The sequence below is a fragment of the Acomys russatus genome, chromosome 27 (genome assembly GCF_903995435.1).
Source record: "Acomys russatus chromosome 27, mAcoRus1.1, whole genome shotgun sequence".
In the NCBI taxonomy this organism is placed as follows: Eukaryota; Metazoa; Chordata; class Mammalia; order Rodentia; family Muridae; genus Acomys; species Acomys russatus.
In genome coordinates, this window is record NC_067163.1 from 14,528,931 (window position 1) to 14,553,894 (window position 24,964).

At 42.5% G+C, this 24,964-nt stretch overlaps 1 protein-coding gene across 1 annotated transcript in view; it reads left to right on the forward strand.

The window, feature by feature from the left end:
- The window catches only part of Zmat4 (zinc finger matrin-type 4), a 518,094-nt gene that overhangs the window by 448 nt on the left and 492,682 nt on the right, over positions 1 to 24,964 (forward strand). The gene's annotated exons all lie outside the window — the stretch shown is intronic.

Genomic DNA, 24,964 nt, shown 5'->3' on the forward strand with positions numbered 1-24,964 from the left:
AGAGAGAGAGAGAGAGACTTTGAATTTTTAAAGAGACTGGATATTTGAAAGGGACTGAACTTTTAATGTGTTTAAATTTGTAAAGACTGCAAGACTTTTAAAGTTATTTATGTTTTTAATGTGAGATCTTGCAGATGAATGAGAAAGGAAAAGATATGGCCTAACAGTAATGTATTTGTATGTTAAGTTGACAAGGAGTCAATTGTTCTGGATAGTTTATGTCAACTTAACACAAGCTAAAGTTATCTGAGAAGAGGGAACCTCAATTAAGAAACTGCTTCCATAAGATAGGGCTGTAGGCAAGCCTGTAAGGCATTTTCTTAATTATTGATTGATGGAGGAGGGCCCAGCCCATTGTGGGTGGTGCCAGCCATGGGCTGGTGGTCCTGGGTTCTATAAGAAAGCAGGCTGAGCAAGCCATGAGGAGCAAGGCAGTAAGCAGCACCCCTCCAGTGGCCTCTGCATCAGCTCCTGCCTCCAGGTTCCTGTCTTGCTTTGAGTTCCTGTCCTGACTCCCTTCAATGATGGGCTACAATGTGAAAGTATAAGCCAGATAAAACCTTTTCTTTCCAAGTTGCTTTTGGTCATGATGTTTTATCACAGCAAATATAACCCTAACTAAGGCAGTTTCTGGAACCAAAGACACAGTAAACCAAGTGATGCTGTGTTTATTTTATGTGGCTGTGAGTAGAATAACTAGATGAGCAACTTGAAGATGGGTTTATTTTATTTTATTTAGCTCGCGGTTGTGAAGGACTCAATCCAGGTTATGTGGAGCCATGAGGTTGAGCGGAATATTATGGTAGCAGAAGTGAATGGTGCAGGAGTTTGTGTACCTCATGCCCAATAGGAAGAAGAGTGAGGCCTTAACAGGAAGTAGCTAGAGCAAGAGAGAGTCCCCAAAGGGTCCACTGGCCTACTTCTCCAGCCTGGTCCTACTTTCCACAGTTTTATCACCTCCCAACATTCAAGTCTTGAATCCATCAATAGGTTAAACCACTGGTTCTCAACCTTCCTAATACAGTTTAATACAGTTCCTCATGCTATGGTGACCCCCAACCATAAAATTATTTTTGTTGCTACTTTAAAACCATAAATTTGCTACTTTTATGAATCATAATGTAAATATCTGATCTGCAGGATATGTAATATTTGACCCCTGTGAAAGGTTTGACACCCCCAAAGGGTCACAACTCACAGGTTGAGAACCGCTGGGCTAAGCCATGCATTAGATCAGAGCCCTCTAGTCTTTAGAACCTAGAGGTCGGTTTTACTAACCTCGCTGTGCCTTAGGCCATGAAGTAACAAGATCTACCACCACGTGTGCAGGAATTTTCAGGAGCATTCCCAGGGCTAAAGCAGGTGGAAACAGGAATCAGTGTTAGGGCTGTCAGGAACAGAGCATTGTGACACCACAAGGAAGAGAGATTTCAAACAATTCTTACAATAAAAGTCAGTTTTGACTGACACCGAGCTGTGAAATATCAAGGGGGTACTGTCTAAACTCAAGCCTTGGTCTGCAGGTATCAGCTTGAAGAGGAAGCAATTTTGATGATCAGTGTCCACCTTGACCCTTTCTCTTTAACCTGGAAGGTTTGAAGAAAAGTATCTCAGGTGTGTGTGTGTGAGAGAGGGGGGGGGGGAGAGGAGCTGAGCAGGGTGGGGGAAGAATTTAAAAAATTTAGCACCTGTTTTAGAGTATTATATAGAATTGAAACTGACTTTCAGATCAATTATATGTTGTGTGCATCGTTGTGTGATGGCCAGTATATACCCTGTGGCTTTTCCAATAACTGATGACTTTTCTAAAGTTGTATTGACCTGTTTTCCTCTATCCTTAGAGCCCCTAGATTGCATACAGCCTTGTTTATAACAACACTGATCCTACATTGACATGGACATAGACAGACAGACAGACACACACACACACACACACACACACACACACACACACACCATTCTCCTCTGGTCACAGACGCTCCTGCCAGACCACAAGGAAGCTCAGGGCCACATGACCACAGCATGGAATGTGCTGGGAAAGCAAGCTTCTTTATAGTCATCTGATTGGTGTTGCAGGGAACAAAGGCCAACTTGGAAAAAAAAAAAAAAAAAAAAAAAACGAGTCCACTGGGCAAATAGCGTTTTAAGGTGATCAAATTGTTGAGAGTTGCCAGGAAGACAAGTTAATCTAAAGTGGCTTTAGGAAGAAATGCAAGTGTCTGAGTCCTCCCGCTTAAATCAGAAAACTGACGTGGGGGGGGGGGGGCAGGGTGGCAGATGGCGGTAAGAAAAAATGGATCTGGGGGAACCAGAAACAACCTTAATATGACAAGGCCAGACCCCCTGAACCCTGCCAACTGACAGCCACCCTAGGACCCTACCAAGTCCCAGAGCAACTGTCTGTGACCCACAGGGGATATGTCCTCTGGACCAGGTGCTTCAGCATGCCCTATGCAAATGGAGGGGCTGGCTCAGCTCAGCTCTAAGAGGCCCAGACACTCAAAGCTTGCTCTAGAGATCAGTTAGGCTCCAAACACCCTTCACACAGACTTGGGAAGAGCAGCAAAGGTAGGTGTGAAGAGATCCCAGACACCTGGCAGACCTTCCTGGATGGCTTATGGAACCGTGGTGCCATCTGATGGCCATGGTGGGGAATGAATGAGAGCTAGGAGACCATGGAGGTGGCTCTCTGCTCTTAAAGCATTTGACTTGGCAGGTTTAAGCCCTGAGTCTCACAGATCTGAACAAGGCAGCTGCTCTAAAATAACAAGTGTGGTGGAGAGAGATCGGATCCCTTCTGGGAGTCGTTGGAAGGCCTAACCCTACGTGCTCAGTTAGGTGTGGCAGGAGACAAGGTTCTTACACAACCTTAGAGACTGCAGGAATGAAGAAGGTGTTCCAGGCCACAGCACTAAGGAAAGCACTGAGACCCGTTAGCTGTAGTCCTCAAGAGTTAAAGGCTGCCATTGGGTGGACAGGTGGCTGGTCGCATGGGAACAGAACGTAGATCTCCTTCCTCTTCTGAAGCCCTGTCACCCAGCCATCCTCTCCTCCACCTTTCTCTTTTTCTCCTATAAAAGTTTCCCATTTTATCTGAGTCTTTGGCTGGGAAGAAAGTAAGTTCAAATCTGTAAAGATGATAAGGCAGACTCTCGGCTCTCTTTCTGTAATGGCTATTCATGCGGGAAAAAGGCCAAGGTCCATCTGCCAGAAATAATTTTGGGCCACCTTTGTGAAAGTTTCCAGGCAGCAGGTTATGTCAGGGGACTTAAGACCCTACATCCAGCTGAGTGATGTACTTGGGAGGCTGAGGCAGGCAGATCTCTGTAAGTTTGAGGCCAGCTAGTTTCAGGACAGCCAAGGCTACACAGAGAAACCCTGTCTCCAAAAACCAAAACCAAAACCAAACCAAACCAACCAAACAAAACCAAAGACTCTACATTCTTAGCCAAGGAAGCAATTTCTTTCCAAAGTGACCTTTCTGGTCTTTAGGTCCCTTGGCGTGGTCTGGGCTGGTGTGGGAAAGGTTAGAGGTTGTTACACAGCCGCTGTTGCCCTGTACAGGGACTGTTGTGTCATAGGAGTGGCACTCTTCACTCAGGAGCCCTTTGCTCTCAGAGCTTGGTAGGCCGTGATGAGGCGACCTTCCTGCAAATTTTCACTGCTCAGGGAGAAACTAGGGGGACCTTACAGCATAAGTGATTTTATTTGGCTGTTGCACTAATGGTATTGAGTGTAACCGAAGCAGGACACACTGGCATAGTCTAGCATCATAGAGAACGTGAAGTATTAACACTTCGGCTTCACGTCTGGCTCACGTTTGTCCCCTGGGCAAGACATCTTCTAAGTGTGTGCTCGCTCTATGTTTAAGGGAGGTGGTTTTGAACCTTCCAGCAATGGCCAGAGTGGTACCAGAAATTGATTGGCTCTTATCCAGCTTGTAGACCATGCCGGCTTGATGCAGTGTAGGAAAGGAAGGGGTGAGGGCACGTGGGTTCAAATCTACTTCCCTGGATTCCTGCTGAATGATGTCAGGGCAGTTTCTTCATCTACACACAGGCCAACAGGCCCTCTTGCTTAGAAACCAGCTTCTGATTAAAATGCTCACACAGCAAGGGCTTATAGAGTTTGGCACTGATGTGCATACGTGAGCACAGAACTGCGGTGTTATGTTTAGGGCGATCAGCTGTGACAGAAAGGCACCAACGGCAGGGGACAAGCGATTCTCGGGGCCGTTGTTGTTGGAGCTAGGTGTTCCTTCTGCCTTAGGGAGCCTGGCTCCCATCTCTGCAGCCTCATTAGCAGCAGGCCCTGTGCATTTGGCAAAAGAGGTGCGTGGTACAGTCTACAATTAGAATCTTTAGTGACAATAACAGAACCAAAAGCCAGTTGAGAATGAGTGTCAGTAACATCTCTTTTCCTTATTCTGGAAGACAGGAACCATATTTTGTATTCACAAACTCTCTTCTTTATAAAATTTATTTGTAGCCTTTCCAAAATTAGTAGCTGTGGCACATAAAAGAGTCATCTAGGGACACATTCTTAGCCAATGCAGAAGAAAGCAACAACTGGCCTTCATACAGATTCTTCCTGTTAACAATATTGAAGTCTCTCTCTCTCTCTCTCTCTCTCTCTCTCTCTCTCTCTCTCTCTCTCTCTCTCTCTCTCTCTCTCTGTGTGTGTGTGTGTGTGTGTATGTGTGTGTGTGTTATATTTATGTAATGATAGAATCTGAGGCTTTTTATGTATCTTGTTTTGTGAGTACTTGGATACAGGGATTCCTTCAGCACACTGAAGACAACTGAACTAGGATTACTAGACATTCACAGTCCTTTTTTTTTTTTTTTCTTTTTGAGACAGAGTTTCTCTGTGTAGCCTTGGCTGCCCTGTACTCACTTTGCAGACCAGGCTGGCCTTGAACTCACAGAGATCTGCCTGCCTCTGCCTCCAGAGTGCTGGGATTAAAGGTGTGTGCCACCACACGCGGCTTCACAATCTTTTTCATAATGACTGCAGTAATTTACCTCACCCACAATAAGGTTTAAGAGTTCTCTTGTTCGCCGGGCAGTGGTGGCGCACGCCTTTAATCCCAGCACTCGGGAGGCAGAGGCAGGCAGATCGCTGTGAGTTAGAGGCCAGCCTGGTCTACAAAGCGAGTCCAAGGCAGCCAAGGCTACACAGAGAAACCCTGTCTTGAAAAACAAAAACAAAACAAAACAAAACAACAAAAAAAGAGTTCTCTTGTTCATATAGCTTTTCCAACAATTAGTATCTTTCATAATTTTAAAATTCAAATTATATGGATATGAATGTATAAAACACATATATACATATATCTATGGTTACAATATCTCATGATAGTTTTAAATTTGGGTTTCTAATTATTATTGCTGAGCATCATTTTCATGTACCCACTGGCAGTTTGTATTCTTTTTGGAAAATATTCAATTAGTTTCTTTAACTTTGTCCAGATAGAGTTGTTGTTTCTCTTGGCATTGAGTAGTTTGAGTTCTGGGTATATTTGGATATTAATTCCTCATCAGATGCATGGTTTGCAATTGTTTCTTCCATTCTATGGTTGTTTCTTTGTTGATTTTTTTTTCCCCTGCTACTATGCAGAAGCTTAAATGAGATCTCATTAGTCTAATTTTGCTTTGGTTCTAATGCTTTTGGGGTTAAATCTGGCGCTGTTTTCCCAGCTCAGTGTCGTGGCCCTCCCCGCATCTTCCCCCATACCTGGTCTATGACTTCAGGTCTTCTGTTTACATTTACTCACTTAGAACCATTTCTTATGCTCTGTACACGATGAGGGGGCATTGCCATCGTCTGTGTGTAAACATCCAATTTTTCTAATGCTATTCATTATCCTCTTCCACCATGTGTTCCTGGTCCTTTTTGTGCCCTGTACATGATGTGTCCCTTCAAAAAGGCTTCTCCATAGGCATGGCCTCCAGCTGGTGTCCTAATTGTGTCTTCTTTTATTTCTCTCTTTGGGTTTTTATACATTTTAGCATATGTGTGTTTTACCTCCTCTATTAAACTCACACCTAGACTTTTTTGCTATTACAATTGGTATTATTTTTTATTTGAATGGTTTGTTATTGGTATACTCAAACACTATTGACTTTGGTAGTCTCATATTATATTCAGTGACTTTACCAAGTTTGTTGTTTAGTCTAAAAGACTGGAAGGTTTTGTTTGTTTAGCTTTTTTTTTAGGGGTGGAATTTTTTTTCTAACATCTTTAGCACTGTCTGTGTATAAGGTTGTGTTATTAGCACATTTACTTTTTTTCCTTTCCTGTTAGAATGAGTCTTGTTTCTTTCTCATGCCTAATTGCTCTAACTATAACTTCCAGTACTTATTTAGCAGATAGGATTGTACAGCTACTGTACAAATCAGTGTGGAGGTTACTAAAAGGCAGAACCATATGATCCAGTTATACCACTCTTGAGCATACACCCAAAGAACTCTATAACCCACCACAGGGATACCTATTTATTCTTGTCCTTGCTGCTCTTTTCATAAGAGCCAGGAAATGAAATTAGTGTAGATGGCCATCAACTAATGAATGGATAATGAAAATATGGTACATTTACATAATAGGATATTATTCAACTATTAAGAATAATGCAATTATGAAATTTGCCTGTTAAAGAATGAAGCTGGAAACAATCATTCTGATTGAGGCAGCCCAGACCAAGAAAGACGAATACCATATGTTTTCTCTCATTTGTAGATGTTAGCAATAGAACTTCAGATATGTATATTTCATTTGGAATACTCATAGAGGTCAGAAGGTGAAAAGGGGCCTCTCAGGGGACGGGAGGTAGGACATAATGGTATCAAGGTTTAAAGGGAATGCTTAAATAGGAAGGGTTAAATAAGATAGGGCATGGGAGGGTATTGGAGCGAGGGAGCACAGAGAAGGATAAATAGCATTAAAGACCTTTTGAAAAGTCAGATGGAAGCCTCTCTACCCTTGTAGAAGCTTGTACACGCACATGGAGAGTTACAATTGACTTATTCTATAATGGCGTGTGGAGACAGTGTCCCTACTAGATATAATAGAGCACCAAATGGACGGCAAAGTGCCAGGAATGGGTGACAGCTTTTGGAGTTGTTGGCCACTGAGGAGCCACAGACCTGACCTCCACCTGACATTACAGGCTGATGTCGATGCTATTGGTTGCCCGCCAGGACTTGATAATAAGACTCTATTGTTAAAGATAGCGCCTATTTGAAGCATAGAACCCATGGTAAATCAAGCCAATGATCATCTGGAAGCTTCATTCCTGCTGGCTAGCTTCCATATTGCTAAAAAGTGTTATGTCCACCATGGGGGAGAAAAATAAAAATCAACCAACCCATGAGCCACGAGAGCTATAGTAATTACTGACCTGGCAAGATATGCCCACTGGTGCAATAGTGTAATAAACTTCATGGGAGTAACCAACCACTTTCTGATTGAATTCGAGGCCCGCTTTAGAAGATGAAACCAATAACTGGCATCATTATGAACAAAACAACAACAACAACAACAAGAACAGCAATAGCAATGATAAAAAAAAAAAAAAAACAACTCTATTGCTACACAGGGATAATGATAATAACAACAGTATTGTATTGGCATACAGACAGACATGTTAGTCAATGGAATTGAATTGAAGACCTAGACGTAAATCCATACACTTGGGGACACCTGAGTTTTGGCAAAGAAGCAAACAAAACAAAACAAAACAAAAAAACAAAAAAACAACAACAACACACACACACACACACACACACACACACACACACACACACGAGAAAAGACAACGTCTTTACCAATTGGTACTGCTTAAATTAAATTGGATGGATGCATGTAGAAGAATGGAAATAAATCTACATCTATCACCCCACACAAAACTCAGCTCTAAATGCACCAAGGACATCAACAGGAGGCAAGATAGTTGAGTCTGACAGAAGCAAAAGTGGGAAAGTCTTGAGCTCATAGGTAGAGGAAAGAACACTGGTTGCGCAGACACTAAAAACAACAGCTAATAAATGGGAGCTCATGAAACTGAAAAGCTTCTGATTGGCAAAGGAAACCATTATTCAAGGAAAGCTGTGACATTCAGAATGGGAAAATGTATTTACCAATTATACACTTGATAGAGAGTTATTAACTAGAATATGTAGAGAAATATACAACTGAACATTAAGAAAACAAATAACCACAATTAAAAATGGGCACAGAACTAAGCAGACAGTTCTCCAAAGATGAAGCACAAATTATTGAGCAACAAAGAAAATTTCAACAGCCTCTTCATCAGGGAAATACAAATTAAAACTACTTTGAGAGTTCACCTTACTCCAGTTAGAATGGGGTAATCAATGAAAGATCAATAAAACAAATGACAGCATGTGCTGGAGAGGGTGTGTGGAAAAGGGAACACTCATTCATTGCTGGTGGGAGTGTGAACTAGCACAGCCACTGTGGAAATAAGTGTGGTAATTTTTCAGGAAGCTGGGAACTGGTCTTCCTCAAAGCCAGGTAAATCACTCCTGGGCATACATCCGAAGGGCTGTGCAGTCTACTTCTCAACCGTCTTAATGCTGCAAACCTTTAATACAGTTCCTCGTGATGTGGTGACCCCCACATTGCTACTTCATAACTGCAATTTTGCTACTCTTATGGATCATAGTGTAAATATTTGATATGCAGGAGATCTGATGTACCACCCCTGTGAAAGGGTCATTCGACTCCCAAAGGGGCTGTGACGCACTGGTTGAGAACCACTGTGCCACGGAGATGCTTGTTCCACCATCTTCATTGCTGCTCTATTCATAATAGCCAGAAATTCTAAACAGCCTAGACATCCGGAAACAAATGAATAGATAATGGAAATGTGGTATATACACCCATTAAAAACTGAAGTTATAAAATTTGCAGGCAAATATTGTCTTTCCTTTATGTGTAGATGTTAGCTTTTAAGCGTTTGATCGGCATGCCACCCTCTGAATAACCACAAGGTTAGATACCTAGTAAGGGGCCCGGAGGAAGCAAAGGATCTCCTGAGAAAGGGAAAATAACACATATTATTATGGAGAGACAAAGGGAAAAGTAGACTAGGAGGATTAAGTGGGGGACGGAACAGAAGGGAGGAGGGAGTGTAGGAAGGAATGACTAATACTACATGCCATTTCAAAAGCCACACTACTGTAGAGGCATCCTAAACTATTTATATACACAAGAAGAATCTAAATGCAGCTGTCAAAGAACAGTTGCGACGATGCTCCAGTTAGACCAAATACAATCCCAAATGCCAGGAATATCTCGGTGGGTTATTGAGCAAAGGGACCCCTACAGCGACCCCAGATATCACAGGATATATCCACAAGGCTAGTGGCTACTCTCTGCAAGCTGATGGTAAAAGTCCTCTTGCTGAAGACATTGTTTATATATGCCGTTGAACATGGAAAAGTTAGACTGCTGCCTAACTAAAAGTTTCACCCTGTACTTTCTTCTGTACAGAATGGGCCCGGGGTCTAGGTGGCTCCCACTGTACGGTTCCTTTAGCCATCCCAGCTTTCTTTCGTTTCTTTGCATTGTGCTAAACACAGTGCTGCAATGGATTGCAATCTGAAACACTTTCAGCTACAGCGTCCCTTGATAGCTATACACGATTTCATATTTTTGCCAAAGAGGCCTCTCACTGTCACGATGGTTGGCTATACTATGCAGTTATGAGCCACTCAGGACAGCGTGACTACTCCTATTCCCTGTATCCTTTCCCTCCTCTCCGGCACTTTGGCACCCGCCTGTGTCTGCTGGACTTTGTGCTGTCTTTCTGAGCACCCAGGCCTGAGAACTCTGGCTATGGAAATGCCGATTTTCCTAAGACATTTCAGTTGGTCCAGGGTGTGAAGTGAGATGCCCACGAAAACCTGTCAAGGGCCGACTTTGGAGTAGAACCCTCAAGGTTAACTCACTGGGGCGAATAAGAATTGTATGCCAGATTCCAAGCGCTTATTCTGTTAGGAACTGCCTGCTGCCAGCACTTTGATGAAAAATGATAGAAAGAGTTATTGACCTTTGAGATACTTAATTCCACCACGCAACTAAGCATCTGTGGTGAATCAGGCCAGGGAAAGATTACATTTGCCCCACTTTGGAGACATCGCCGTAGTTTATCTTCAGAATAGGCAAGGAAAATATGTCTGATGAATCCCTAAAGCATCGCTGTGTGTGCAGATGGGTTGGAAATGGACCTAGCGATTTTTCATCCTCATTACAAAGGGAATCCCTTGGAAACAAGTCAGAGATCATATGTAAATTTAACCTGCTAAATTCCCACCATTCTTGGAGAGACTTGGCGTGGGGTGATAAATGAAGACATTAAAAGAAGTTAATAATTTGAGAAAGAAGCCCTTATTAAAATAAAAAAGAATGAGTTTCATATGCAACGCTCCCTGGAACCGCCGTGTGGTTTCATAAAATGAAATAAGCCTCTGATGTGCTCTGTATGTGGCGCAGCCTCTGTGCTGACTGGAAGACAAATGGTTGGAAGACGAGGCCACTGCCCTCCAGAGGCGTGCAGTCCTGACCTGAACACAGGAGACAGTGCTGTAATGCCAGAAGGCCACAGCAAGAGAGAAGGAAAGAGGGAGGGGAAGCAGGGTGCAGGAATAGTATCCACTATGTTTTTGTTGTTACCAATTTTTACAATAATTCACAGCTAAATCCCAGACTTCACCCTGTTTTCTTCCCTCCCTTCTATGATGTAATTGGAACGTATTCTCCTGAGGGGAAGGTTTATATTGTTACTGCATTTAATCAAGACAGGGTTTCTCTGTATATCCCTGGCTGTCCTAGAACTTGCTTTGTAGACTAAGCTGGCCTTGAACTCACAGAGACCTGCCTGCCACTGCCTCTGCGCCTCCTGGGATTAAAGGTGTGCATTACCAGGGCCCAACTATTACTGCATATTTTTAAGTAAACACATAGATGTGTCAAAATGTGAATATTAGTTGGTTAATCTAGATACTGAATATTTGACTTTGTGTTTTCTCATTTTTCTGTAATTTAGCTTAGAGTTTTTTATTTGAAAGATTGGAAATCAACATTACACACAATGTGTAATAATAAAATTGTACACAAAAAGAAAAAGGGAAGGAAAAGAAGGGGAAGGGGGAGAGAAAAGAAAGGCAAAAGAAAAAAGTAAAGAGAGCATCCAAGAGTGGTGGTAGAGCACTTTTCTAGTAAGTGTGAGCCCCTGGGTTTGGAGGAAGGCAAGAGGGAGGGAAGATGGAAAAGAATAAAGTGGAGGAGGAATGGGGAGAGAAAGGATGAAAGGGAGGGAGGGAAGGAGGGAGGGAGGGATGAGAGGAGAAGGGGGAAAGTAGAAAAAGAAAGAAACACAATGAAGGGAAGAAAAAAGGGAAGGAGGGAGAGTAAGAAAGGAAACCATTAGTAAAACCACTAAGAACACACAGGATCAAAGGTCACTTTGGATGGAGAGTCTGCAGATTTAGCCTAAAGTATCAGGTACCACTTAGTGTGTTAGTTAGGGTTTTCTAGAGGAACAGAACTGATAGAATAAACACACATTTGAATGAGACATATTACACTGGCTTACATGGTGCGTCTTGGGAATAAACAAAGGTTGTCTTCACATGTGAGAGGCTGAGAGCACGGCATCTGTGCTAGATACCCCAGCAGCCCCAACTTAGTAGGGATAGAGTATTCCTGGAGAGCCCATGGTCTTCAGTTCATGTGGAAAGCCCAAAGCATTAGGGTTCTGATACCAGCAAAGGAGTGCTTCAACCGGAACAGCAGGGTTAATGAACTTATCATCAAGGTATGCAGGCAAGCATGCCAGGCTGCCAGCCGAAGAAGCAGTATACATTAGGGTGCCTTCCAATTTCCATTACTGTAATCAATAAACCTCCTCACAGACATTCTCAGAGGCTAATCTTAATGTAAACGTGAGGAAGAAGAACCTCACTGTATAATAACAAATTCAAGAGACTAGTGAAAGGGAAGGAGTTTTTAGTATACCGTTTTGCAGAAAGGGACATTAGCATAAAGAAAAGGCAAAAATGACTAGTGTAGTACAAGGCAAGGGGTTTTAAAGAGAAATTCCTGCCCCACCCCACCCCCAGAATAGGCTAGGGTTCTCCCCAGTCTCAAATTCCTCATCCTATTGGTTAGGGATGCCAAAGCTTATCTAATGAATAACTTGGGGCTCGGGACTGGTCCCCTTTTTCTAATTGTGAACTCAGTCACATAGCAGGCTACCTGTAGCTTCAGAACCCGTAGACTTCCAAGATAAGCAGCACCAGCTCCCTTCCTCGGAGAGGAGTCGGGCGTCTCTTGTTTATCTGTCTCTCCGATGATACACCTAAGCACACCTCATGCTGAAAGTGGACCACGGCATTTCTTCCATGCGTTCCCCCAAAGGCTTATCTCTTAAGTAATTCCAGATCCTGCAAGCTGACGGCGAAGATTGACTAGCGTACTTGGAATGAGGAATAGAGGGGGTGATCAGAAAGAGCAGAACCCTGCTCAAAACAACTCAGATCTGTCAGTCTAGAGGGTAAACTTCATGGGCCCCGAGAGCACGTTCAAGTGTTAGCTACCGCCATTAATTCCAGCCACAAGTTATGTTTGGACACCTGCAAACCTGAGGCAGATGTGCCAGATTGTAGATTCTAGCACGGAGCCAGGCAGGATGGCCACACTTCCCTGGAGTCACCGTTTCCCCTTTTATCATCCTTAAATACGAGGGATAAGATGCAATCAGTGTCTACCCTCTCAGTGTCTCAGCTTCTCTAGAGTGGGAACTCCATCTCATTCTGTCCTGTGACATTGCAGTGACATGCTACCACTATGCTGGGTGGGCACCCACTGACTATGTCGTTAACTGAATCCTCAGAGTAGTGATTGAGAGCCTCCCCGTAGGCTGTAGAGAACGTGGGAGCACTGTCTGGAGACGCAAAGATAACTCACCCACTACACAGAAGGAGCTACTGAGAGTCAGAGCATGGGCGTAGCGCTGGTTAGAGGATCCTTCAAGGGACATCTACTCTGACCTCTGGCTTCTGTGAGTGAAAGGTCAGCATTTTTTTTTTTAATATAATATGTGCATTTGAGGGAGGAAATGGTAAAAATGCCAGATCCCACATTAAAAGATAATCCCCACTTCTCTCTCATCCCCCCTTACTATGCCTCCATTACATATTATTTGGATATTTATGTATTTATTTTCAAGACAGGATCTCTCTATGTAGCTTGGCTGTCTTGGAACTTACTATGTGAACCAGGCTGGCTTCAAATTCGTAGAGATATGCCTCCTTAACCCTCTTGAGTGCTGGGATTAAAGGCATGCACCACCGCACCTGGCCCTGGATTTGTTTTTCAGGAAGAGAGGAAACAAAAAAATAGAATCAGAAACCATAAGCTAAGGTTTTTCTGTTTTACTGATATATATACATATATATATTAAAATCCCAAGTTTCATAAAGTTCTATGTATTAGTAGTTTATTTATTTATTTAACCATGTAATCATTTATTGTGATTCAATACATTTGACACAGGAAAGACACAGCTACTGACACAGCCCACTCATGACTATATTTCACCCTGTGAGTATGCTACAGTATAATTTTGTTCTAGTGTTGCTATATCTTTGGGAAGTGTTAAGTGTAATGACGCTATAGGCATTCTTGTACGTGTCTCTTGGCCAGCGTTCATAAGGGTTTCAGCTGAGTGTATAAATGAGAAGTGGGATTTCTGGTCCTCCTCTTCCTTCCCGTCAACCGGTTTGTGGTCTCCCAGCAGAGCATGTAAGCTCTTACTATTCTGAATTCTCACCCGCTCTTAGCTTTGGCAGGCTCTTTCACTTAAGCAAGTTTTGAAGCAAGGTTAAATTGCATCTTAAGAACGCTCATCACGGAGAACGCCTTTTCGTGGCGCATACACACCTTAGGACTCCTGGTGAGGAAGAGCTGTGAGGTCCACACAGGATGGGTCAACTTCTTTCTGCTCCATCTTGCTTCTGCTCCTTTTCTTCCCAGAGCACTGATGTAGTCAGAGTGCTTCATAAGCCAAACTCTGTACCGACGTCTTTAGAATCTGACTAGCAATAGTTTGTTCCTGCAATAGTTCCCACATATTGTCTGTTGGTTTGGTTTGGTTTGGTTGGTTGGTTGATTGGTTGGTTTGAGACAAGGTTTCTCTGTGCAGCCTTGGCTATCCTGGACTCTCTTTGTAGACCAGGCTGGCCTTGAACTCAGAGAGATCTGCCTACCTCTGCCTCCTTTACATCTTTTTTTTAAATAGTATTTTTAGCGATTATTTGGGAATTTAGTAATTTAAAAATATTTTTAGTAGTTTATTTTTAACAAGCCACATGCTGAATCACATTTAATGCTTATTGCTTAAGCAGGTGTCTTCTAACAATGGCAACTCTGAAATAGTCGAAAAACTGAAAATGAACTAGCTCTCACCCATGATCTTACTGGAAAGAAGAAACAGGCAAATGTATGCTGAGCTGAGCTTGTATTTCATGATCTGTCATTTCCAGCTGACACAGGAACCTTAGACAGAATGCCAACGAAAACCCGTGGATGTCATGGTGATGGTGATGACACTAGCAATGAGAATTGGAAACAGGAATGTGGAATGGTCACTGCATCTTATAGCTGTAAGCTCTAGATATGCATTAATTTATCTAATCTAACAGGAAGCACATAGTGTCTATACTGGTTTGAAAGTCCTGGAATGAAAACATCAACACTTCCTTCATTTCTGTTACTAAAAAAAGCCGCACAGAGCACTTCCTTCCCATTAAACGCTGCTTATAGCATTCAACAGCCTTTCTGTTCCAAAGTTCCAAATTCTTTCACATTTCTCAAAATCAAAAGCAAAACCGAACTAAACCAAAACAAAACTATGGTCAGGTTCTTCACAACAACAGCCCACTGTCTGAGGCCCACTTTGGTGTTCACTACTTTTCTGTTGCTATAATAAAACACCGTGAGCAAGACAACTTATAGAGAGAAGAGGTTTGATGGGGAGGGGCTTATGGTTACAGAGAGATGAGCGTTCACCATGGTGGGAGGCATGGCATCAAACCACAGGCCTAGTAGCAAGAGCAGAAAGCTGAGAGCTCATGTCTTCAAATGTAAACATGAAGCCGGGAGGGCACACTGAAGTAGAGCAATAATCTTAACTCTCAAAGCCCACTCACTGACACGTTCCCTCCAGCAAGGCTAAATCTCCCAACCTCCTCTTCAAACAAACAAACAAACAAACAAAACAACTGGGAATCAAGTATTCAAATGCCCAGGACTGTGGGGGGCATTTCTTTTCAAAACCACCACAATTTTCATATAACATACAGAAGGGGCATCACTAAACTAAACTCCTTTTATGAAGCTAGTATTACCCTGATACACAAAGTAGGTAAAGATGGGAAAACAAAAAAGGAAAGAAAAAGAGAGTATATAGACCAATTTTCTTGATGAACACAGAAATTTTCAACAATTTACTTGCATAATAAATTCAACAACACACCAAACAGATCATTCATGATCAACTTGGCTTTATGCTAGATATGGAGAGATGGTTTAATATTTATAACAACAACAACAACAAAATATATATATATATATTTATATATATATATTTATATATATATATATATATATATATATATAAAACAAATTATATAAATGGATTCAAGGGCATCTCAATAGATGCAGAAAATCCTTGTGAAAAACCAGACATTGTTTCATGATAAAAAGCCTGCATACATGACCTATTTTGGAAAAGATTCCATGGGCTTCTGAGAATGTGTGTTCCGCAGTGTTGGTAATGGAGTGATCTGTAGATGTCTATTAGGTCCATTTCATCTGTAATGTTATTTAATTCACCTTTTCTCTGCTTTCTTTTTGGAAGACCTGTCAATTACTCAGAGTGAAGTATTGAAGTTATACCCTAATATTGTGTCAAGGTGTAGAGGGATTTTAATCTCATAGCATAACTACTTTAGTTGGAATGTAGCATGCCCTTAGCACACGCCTTTAATCTCTCTGGCTAGAATACAGGACACACCCTTAGTACACACCTTTAATCCCAAACAATGAAGGTAAAATTAGTTGATAGAAGGAAGCATCCTTGTTTGAAAGTGATATCTAATTGAAGGACAGAAAAAAATGACAAATCAGAGAAAGATTTGACAACATAGGATACGCCCAACTCTCACGAGAACAGAGAGGAAGAGGAGTAACTTAAGAGAGCAGCAGAGAGAGGGAGAAGAGGCGGGTTTTACCAGGAGAATTTTGCAGGGAGAGGGTGCAGAGAGACAGTTGCTAGACACAGTGAAGACAGAATGAGCCAGAGAATGAGAAGGAGCCAGAAGATTAGAACAGATTGCTAGAGTTAGTTTGAGGCCAAGTTCAGTTGGAAGCTGAGAGAAGCCAGTTTGAATCAGTCAGCTTGGAGAGAAGTTTGAACCAGAGCAACTGAGTTGAACCAGCCAGCTAGAGTTCAGAAAGAGCTTGAAAGGGGGAGTTTTCAGTAAGTCTCAGAGGCTGAAAACATTCTAGGCCTAAATTAGATTGTACAGAGGCTAGATACTTCCAGGACTAGGCAGTAAACCTTGAGACAATAATTACTTCAAAGAATAAAAGTTACTTTTATATCAAAGTTAATCTGTAAATTTACACCTGGTAGTATTTGTTTTATGAAACTGAGTACGCCTCTGTTTGGGGTATAACACGATGGATAGTTCCTTTAAACATTATGCAATGAGCATTTTTTTTTTTTCTTTTTCTTTCTCTCTTTTTTTATTTTATTTTATTTATTTATTTATTTATTTTTTTTTTTTTTCTTGTCTGTTTTGTCAGACATGGGAACAGTGGCATCAGCTATGGCCATTTCTTTGGAGTACATCTTTTTTTTCCATTCATTCACTCTAGGTAACATCTGACTTTTATGGTAAGGTGCATCTCTTCAAGAAAACAAGTAGATGGTTCTTGTCTTTTAATTCACTCTACTAGCCAGTGGGTTTTTTTACTGGAGACATGAGATTATTAACATTCAGAGTAACTACTAAAAGTGGTGTATGGATTCCTTGTTGATTTTGAACTGTTGGGTATTCTTTGTTCCTTTCTTGTGTCAATATTATTCTACTGTGGTTTATTCTTTCCCATGGTCTCATGGTTCAGTTTTATTCTTCACTTCAGCCAAGAATTCTTACAAGGATGTTTTGTTGTGCTAATTAATGGTAACAGATTCTTTTAGCCTATTCTTATAAAGGTTTTAGTTCTTCTATTGTGGCACAGATTTTCTGAGTAGAGTGGTCCAGGTTGGCCATTGTTTGTTCAAAAATTTGAGATACATCTTTCCAAGGCCTGTTTCATTTGGCAAATCTGCTGTCATTCTGATGAGTCCCCCTCTTGTATGTGGCTTTATATGAGACGTCAATGTACTTTTTTGTGTGCGTGTGTGTGTGTTTAAAGTTTGGTGTATAAAGTACTTTAGTGTTTAAAGTATAATATGGCATGAGGGGGGTTCTTGTCTAGTTATCTTTGTTCTAAATATTTTTAATATCTGAATATCTAATTTTTAATATCTATTTTCCTAACTCTTAGAAATTTTGGTTATACCTTCAACACATAATTTTTTCTGCCTATAACAAAGTGAGGGATAAAGAGGGAACAGAAAGTGAGTAACAGCCAACCAATGACTGGCCCAACCTGAGTCCCATGCCATGTGAGAGAGCCTACCCCTGACATTATTAATGATATTCTGCTATTCTTGGAGACAGGAGCCTAGCATAACTGTCTTCTGAGGGACTTCACCCAGAAGCTGATGAAAACAGATGCAGAGACCCAGAGCTAACTATTAGGCAAAGCTCTGGGAATCTTATGGAAGAGGGGAAGGAAGGATTGAAAGAGCCAGAGAGGTCAAGGACACCATAAAAAAAAAAAAAAAAACTACAAAATCAACTAACCTGGACTTGTAGGGTCTCACAGAAACTGAACCACTAACCAGAGAGCATCCATGGGACAGATGTAAGTCCCCTACACATATGTAACAGATGTACAGCTTGGTCCTCATGTGGGACCTGTAACAGCAGGAGCAGGGGCTATTTCTGACTCTGCTGCCTGCCTTTGGATCCTTCTCCCCTAACTGGACAGCCTTGTCTAGCCTCAGTAAAAGAAGATGCACCCAATCCTACTACAACTTGATATGCCAAGACAGGTTGATGTCCATATATGTGTGTGTATGTTATATGATTTGCATGCATATATATGGCAGACTAAGGAAAGACAACACTGCCTGAGCAGCTATAGGAAAGCCATTATCCATACCAGGTGAAAACTTTGCATTGTGGCTGCTCTCAGGTTATGCATATTCCTGTGGGTACCTCTCACCCATGTTCTGTAAATAAGCCTGATATGCCCATTAGTTCCCCAGCATGGACTTTGAGTTGTCATTGAAACCTTAGGCAGAGGGGGGTATGGACTAGTTAGTCCCTTCAGAGAGAAAATTCTCACATCACGTGTTATATTTATTGGCTGCTGTTATTATGCCTAATGGTATTAGGAAAAAGCAGAAAGGAGAAGAAAAAGGTAAAAGGTAAAAAATAGAAATTTTTAGTAAAAAATGGTTTGTATATGAAGAGCATGAAGACTATGCATGGGCTGGAGAGACGGCTCAGTGGTTAGAAGCACTGGTTGTTCTTCTAAATACCCGGGCTCAGTTCCCAGCATCCACATGGTAGCTCACAGCTGTCTGTTAATTCCAGTTCCTGTGCATCTAACATCCTTGCACATACATACATGCAGGCAGAACACCAGTGTACATAACCCCCCCCAAAAAAAATGCCTTAAAAAAGAAGACTGTACATTTCCAAAACTGAAATGAAAACAAACAGAAAACAACAACAACAACAACAAAACCCTAAAATGCTTTAACAGGTTATTAGGGTCTAAGTAAACTGTTTAAAGTATGTAAAAGATGAGGCTTAGTGATTTTGCACACCCACCCACACACTATGTATATATTTGCACACCCACCCACACACTATGTATATATGTGTATATACATATATATGGCTGAAGAGACATTTCAACAGTTAAAGCACTGTCTGCTCTACCAGAGGGCCTGAGTTCAGTTCCCAGCAACCACATGGTGGCTCATAACTATCTATACTGGCCTCTTCTGGCCAGCAGATGTACATGCAGCTAGAGCACTCATACACATAAAAGAAACAAATCTTTTTTCAAAAGATTAAATATTACTTTAAAGTTTCAAAGGTCAAAATTAAATGCAAGACACTATTCAGACAACTATTTTTCAGTAATTACTTTCTTCTTAATAAGGAAATGCTGCCCAGATAGAGGGGCATCATGAGATTGGCTCAACTTAACACTGTGGTGCCTACCTGCAGCCAAGAAGAACATGATGTGTCCTCTTAACTGTGGGGGCTAAATCTAAACATGGGTTTTTCTTTCTTCTTCTTCTTCTTCTTCTTCTTCTTCTTCTTCTTCTTCTTCTTCTTCTTCTTCTTCTTCTTCTTCTTCTTCTTCTTCCTATCTATGGAGCACACACATTGTCTGAAAGATTCCTTCTCCTTGCCTTAACTTACCCTTCTGCAGCCTATCCTTCTTGATTAAAGGAGGCTATCAGATACCCTGCTATCAAACTCACGTTTTGGAGAAATTATTTAGGTTACCTAAATGTTGCCATGGGGGCATCAATGGACAGTCTTACGAAATAAGACTGGATTGTGGGGTAGGGCCCTCCCAGAACCAAGGGGAAGCAGCAAGGCACAATCAGTATCCACTGTACAGGAGAGATAGCCGGCCAGGCCACCAGAAGGTATGTTCCCATAGAATGGAGACAAAGGGGATAAGATGCAAAGGAAAACTAAGGAAGGGTCCAAGGAGCTACATTGTGCTGTGCTTGGCCTCGGCCTTTGGGAAGGGAGTGCACCGAGCCAGTGTTGGCAAGCATAAATGCTGCTCCTGGCATAGATGCTCCATGTCCCAGCTCTCTGTATGGGAATCTCACAATGTTTCCCAGACATTCTTGTTCTGGATTTGGAGACAATGATTTCATCTCCCTTGCCACTGGGAAACAAGCTCTAGGATGCTGGCTAAGGTGACCTCAGCTGGCACCTGTGAACTGATTGACTTGGAAGGTGGCTGAGCCCTCCTGGCATGCTGGGACAAGGACTCCAGGAACACAAAAGAATCAGTCAGAATGAGGAGCCAGCCAGGGGAGCACCACCCATCAGCCTGGTGGAAACACGGGTTTGTTTTGGCATGGTTGCTTCTAAGAGACACAATGGAAGCCTGATTTCTTCCCTCAGTTGCCCAATTAGCTTCACAGGGGAAACAGAACTGTGACTCTAAGGCACTGGGCAGCAGCCTGGAGATACATGTGAATGTGCATAAACAAGGCGGACAAGTTTTAACTCAACCAAGGGTTGAGACTAATGTAGAGGCTTTGGACTGTGGGTCTATAGGAACTCTCACATGGCTTACGATGGCTCTCTGGAGACATCCTGACACTGGGGTTTGTACAGTATTAAAAGGTACCTGAAATACCTTCATAAGGAGTGTGGACAGAGGTAGACAAAGAGATTGCTCATCCCTCCCTTTCTTCCTCTTGTATATAATTGTTGGTTTTTAAAAGGAAGCAATGGGTTACAAACAAATATGTCCCAGTAGAGGGTTTGATTAAAAGATAATAAAGGAGATAATCATGAGATTATAGTGTTGTGTTATTTTGTGAGACCTGGAGGCTAGGTCCCATTTTCCGGAGCCCAATGAGACACAAGAGTCCAATCCAATGCAATCACCAAGGGATGCTTTATTGATCCATCGTGATGGGGTTTACCAAGCTCTATTGAGCTGGAGACTCCGAATAAACAAAGCTTGGGTCTTTTATACTCTTACAGAAGCAGAATTGGTGGTTAGGCAGAGTTTTTGTACCATGATTGGTTCTTAAGCATGCCCTTTAAAATGATTGGTTACTAGTTATTTTGTTCCTGAGGGGGCAAGAGCTCAGCTCCGGACATCATGTGCTGTCAGGTATTCGGGACAGGTATGAGGGTGTGGTTTTTCGAGGAAAGTATAGAACAGCCCTGAGGCCATCTCAGAAGTTATCGAGCGGCCAGGGTTGAAAAACAACTTTTCTATCTTTTCAATTTTAACACAAAATCTCAAATATTCCAATTTACCAATAAAGACTCTGGAGCCAGATGCTGGGGTGAAAGCCTGCTAGCTCAGAGAGACAGAGAAAGCACCCAGCTGACCTTATTCTTCAGCCAATATGCCAGAAGGAATGGGGGCAGCTTTCCCCCTCCATCTCAACAAACTTCGAATTGCTGCGTGCCCCTCCCTTCTGCTTCCTGTGTCTCTTTCTATCTGTCTCCCCTGACTTCCTCTTACTCTATGATTTTCCCCCTGTGTTCACTCCCTGTCAATTGGTTGCTTGTTCTGCATCTTGACCTAGGATTAATTTTATTTAATCCTGTTTACAACACTTAAGCAGAAAACTCTTAGATTAAAGGGGTGTGCTAAGGCTGAGCCACACCACAACTAGAAATGGGTTTTTCCAGTAAATAACACGATCTCAAGGTTCACAGTGTGATCAAATATCCTGTAACAGTGTTGACTTCTGGGAAAGTTCAAGCATTCTGTAAAATTGAATGGCCTTTGTTTAGGGTTTGTGGGCCTTTCAAGGGTTCTCTAGATAAAAACAAAAACAAAAAACTAGTTAGAGTGCTTAGAGTCATCCTGGGGAGCCCACGTATGTGTATATGTGCCTTGTACATGCAGTGCCTGCAGGGGCCAGAAGAGGGCATCAGAAACCTTTGAGTTTCAGTTACAAGTTACAGATAGTTTCCCAAATGCCCTGTGTTCACTGTGAGCACTTGCAAGACACAGTGCCGTCTTAACCACTTTGGTTCTTAGCCTGTCTAAAGAGAACTGCACATTTAGAATGGCCCAGATGATGCCCTCCTCAGACTACCAACCAGGATCTGAGAAACTTGGAAGCCAGAGAAAGTTCCCATTGCGCTCCCCATTGCTGTCTGCATGCCCTCCCTCCCTCCCCCCCCACCACAGCCAGAGCCCCGCCAGAGGCCATCTGCATCCCTGAAGCCACCCCTCCCACAAAGCTACTCAAGACCTTGTGACTGTAGCCCCTGCAGAGCCACCAGTCCTAACCCTATATACTGGGGCTGGGAAGTGCCAGGTGGACCCTGCTGTCAGTCCTGATCCTTTTGGGTGCTGAGGGATACTGCAAATGTACTTGAGGGAAGCTACTATGATCAAGATGTTCAGACGCAAGGGGGAAATACACTTTCATAGATCAGCCTTTTGCCACAACTGATGTCCTGAGCCGAAAAAACTAAACTCCCTCATTCACTGAGACATCTAGGCTATGACTGATGTAATGTAGCCTCGTATCCAGACTTACAGGCCCACTTAGACTAATTGCTGCCAGCTTTTCCGGATTCTGTTTGGCACAAAGCATACTGTTGTTTTATTCAGGCAACTTTGAAATGGTTAGAGAAACTCACCATGGCAGGGGCTGTGTTTTGAGTGAGTTGTGTGATTTGTGTGGTTGTTTGGATAAGAATGGCCCACAGGCTCATATATTTGAATCCTTTGCTCCCTAGTTTGTGACACTGTTAAGACACTAGACTTATACCAAGAATTAGATTTCTAAGGACGATACCTAATGAGTCCCTAATGGCAGCTATAGATTCTAGTTGCTTGAGTAGTAACATGAGATTCTTTTCGATAAAACATGCATGAAAGAAGAAAAAATTTCGTGCACATGAGCAAAATCCCAGAGGTGTTCCAGAGACTTGAAAAGAACCCAAGCCATTTCTATGAGAGGCTGTGAAAAACATTCCACCATTTTCTGCTTTGACCCAGAAGTGGATGAGAATCAGCAAATGAGTAAGTCAGACCCAAGGGGACATCCAATGTAAATTATAGAAGTCAGAAGGTTTCCCTGGAATGAATGCCAGGCAAGGAGATTGCAAGGAAGGTATCTGTCAGCTGAGACCAAGACACCCAATGAGAAGCAAGCTCTCAAACTTCTTGAAAGCTTTGCTTAGCTTGCTGCTTGTCTGGTGGAAAGGTCAGTACACATCTGGAAAGGGCCTGAAGGAACTAACAAGATGGACTACCATATCCATGAATGAGATTGGGACAGATCCAATGTGCTTGCTGCTCCCAAGAAGGCCACTGGAAGAATAAGTGTCCCCAAGTCAGAGAATTATTACCCACTCCTGAACAGAAAGGGAAAACCCAGAGAATTCAAGGATGTTGGTAACTCTCCAGGGACCTGAAGAGAGCCCAGGTCATTTCTATGACTTGGTTCTATGGTTATCAATCGAAACTGTGACTATATGAGGCACCCAAAGATAATTTTGTTGTTCTGCAAAACATTTGGAATGACTGCTCTTCAGTTTGTCACTTCCTCCTCACCTTGCTGGACCCTTTGGTCTGAATGACTGTAGGGAGCCAGCCATTGACTTCAGGGCAGAACATTCTGTGATGACTTAACATGTAGGCCCCCTTCTAACTGGGATATGTCAGTAGTGTGGAAGTCACAGGTTGCTGAGCTCCTCATCCCATTGACACATTGTCAATGCAATTTAGGTGACCATGAAAGTCATTTACAAGTTCCTATACCGCCCTGGCTGTCCTATGCCTCTACTGGGTTGGAACCTACTGGAAAACTTCATGGCTACATATCACCTACAGCCAAGAGCTCTGAACCTAGGGAAACCTGAAGTAAAATTCATAACCCTCATGGCCTCCAAAGGAGAATGACACCTTTGCAGTCTCATAGAGGCCGCAACAGGGATCTGAGCCTACCCTTTGAGGTGCCTAGGGCATGGGTTGAAGATAAAGATAATCTTTCTAGACTGGCTCTGAACATGACCCCCCAATAGTAGTAGAACTAAGGCCAGGGGCTGGGCCCCCCTACCATAAACAATATTTCATCCCTCATGAGACACAAATTGGGATCCAGATGACTGAAGAGTCATAGAAGAAATCATAGATAGCATGAGAAAAATTGTTCACATCCCAGACTGGACCTGGAAATGCTACAACTCTGGGAATTATTTGAGGTACCAGACCAGAACAGGAAAGGCTGGGACTTATTTGGGAGATACTTTTTGACTTTAGAAGATTCAAAATCCTCATGGATGTCATGCTTTTAATTTGGGGGATTTGTCTGCTCTTGCCCTGTGTAGCTCCCCTGGTTATTAGATCTTTCTGCACCAACACTGAGGCCATGGTCCAAAGGACATAGGTCAAACAAGTAATGAGGTTATGGAAGTGTAACACTGTAAGTCACAATGGTGCTCTTTGACCCGGAAGGGGGTTCTTACGGTCAACAATGGGAGTTTGTAAGGGGCCCTCCCAGAACAAAGGGAAGGCAAAATGGCATAATCATATCTGTGTGTGCATGAGTGACTCTGTGACAACACTATAACATAGGCTACCCAGCCAGAATGTAACCTACCACATAAGGGAGGAAAGCTAAACTGTAAAGGAAAACTCAGGAAGGCACACAAGGCTAGATCTTTGTGTGTTGGGGGCTCAGTCTACAGACGTGAGTCCTCTGAGCCGGTGCTGGCATGAATCAGAGCTACTTCCAGGAAGAGAGACTTGGTCCCATCTTTCTGATGAGAACCCCAAAACAATGGGCTTATATTTCTCTCTTAATGTTAGTTAGATGCTGATTTCTGATTGTGCCCTCAAAATAAACGAAGACCAGATTTCATTCAGTTTGGGCCCGTAACGTCAATTCCATCAAGAATTAGATTTGTTACAGTGGAAGAGGGCATCTGTAGCTGGGAAATCTCTGTCGATGAGACAGCTACTTTAATTGGTTTCTTTTAACATTTCCGGGTATTTATTTCTCTGG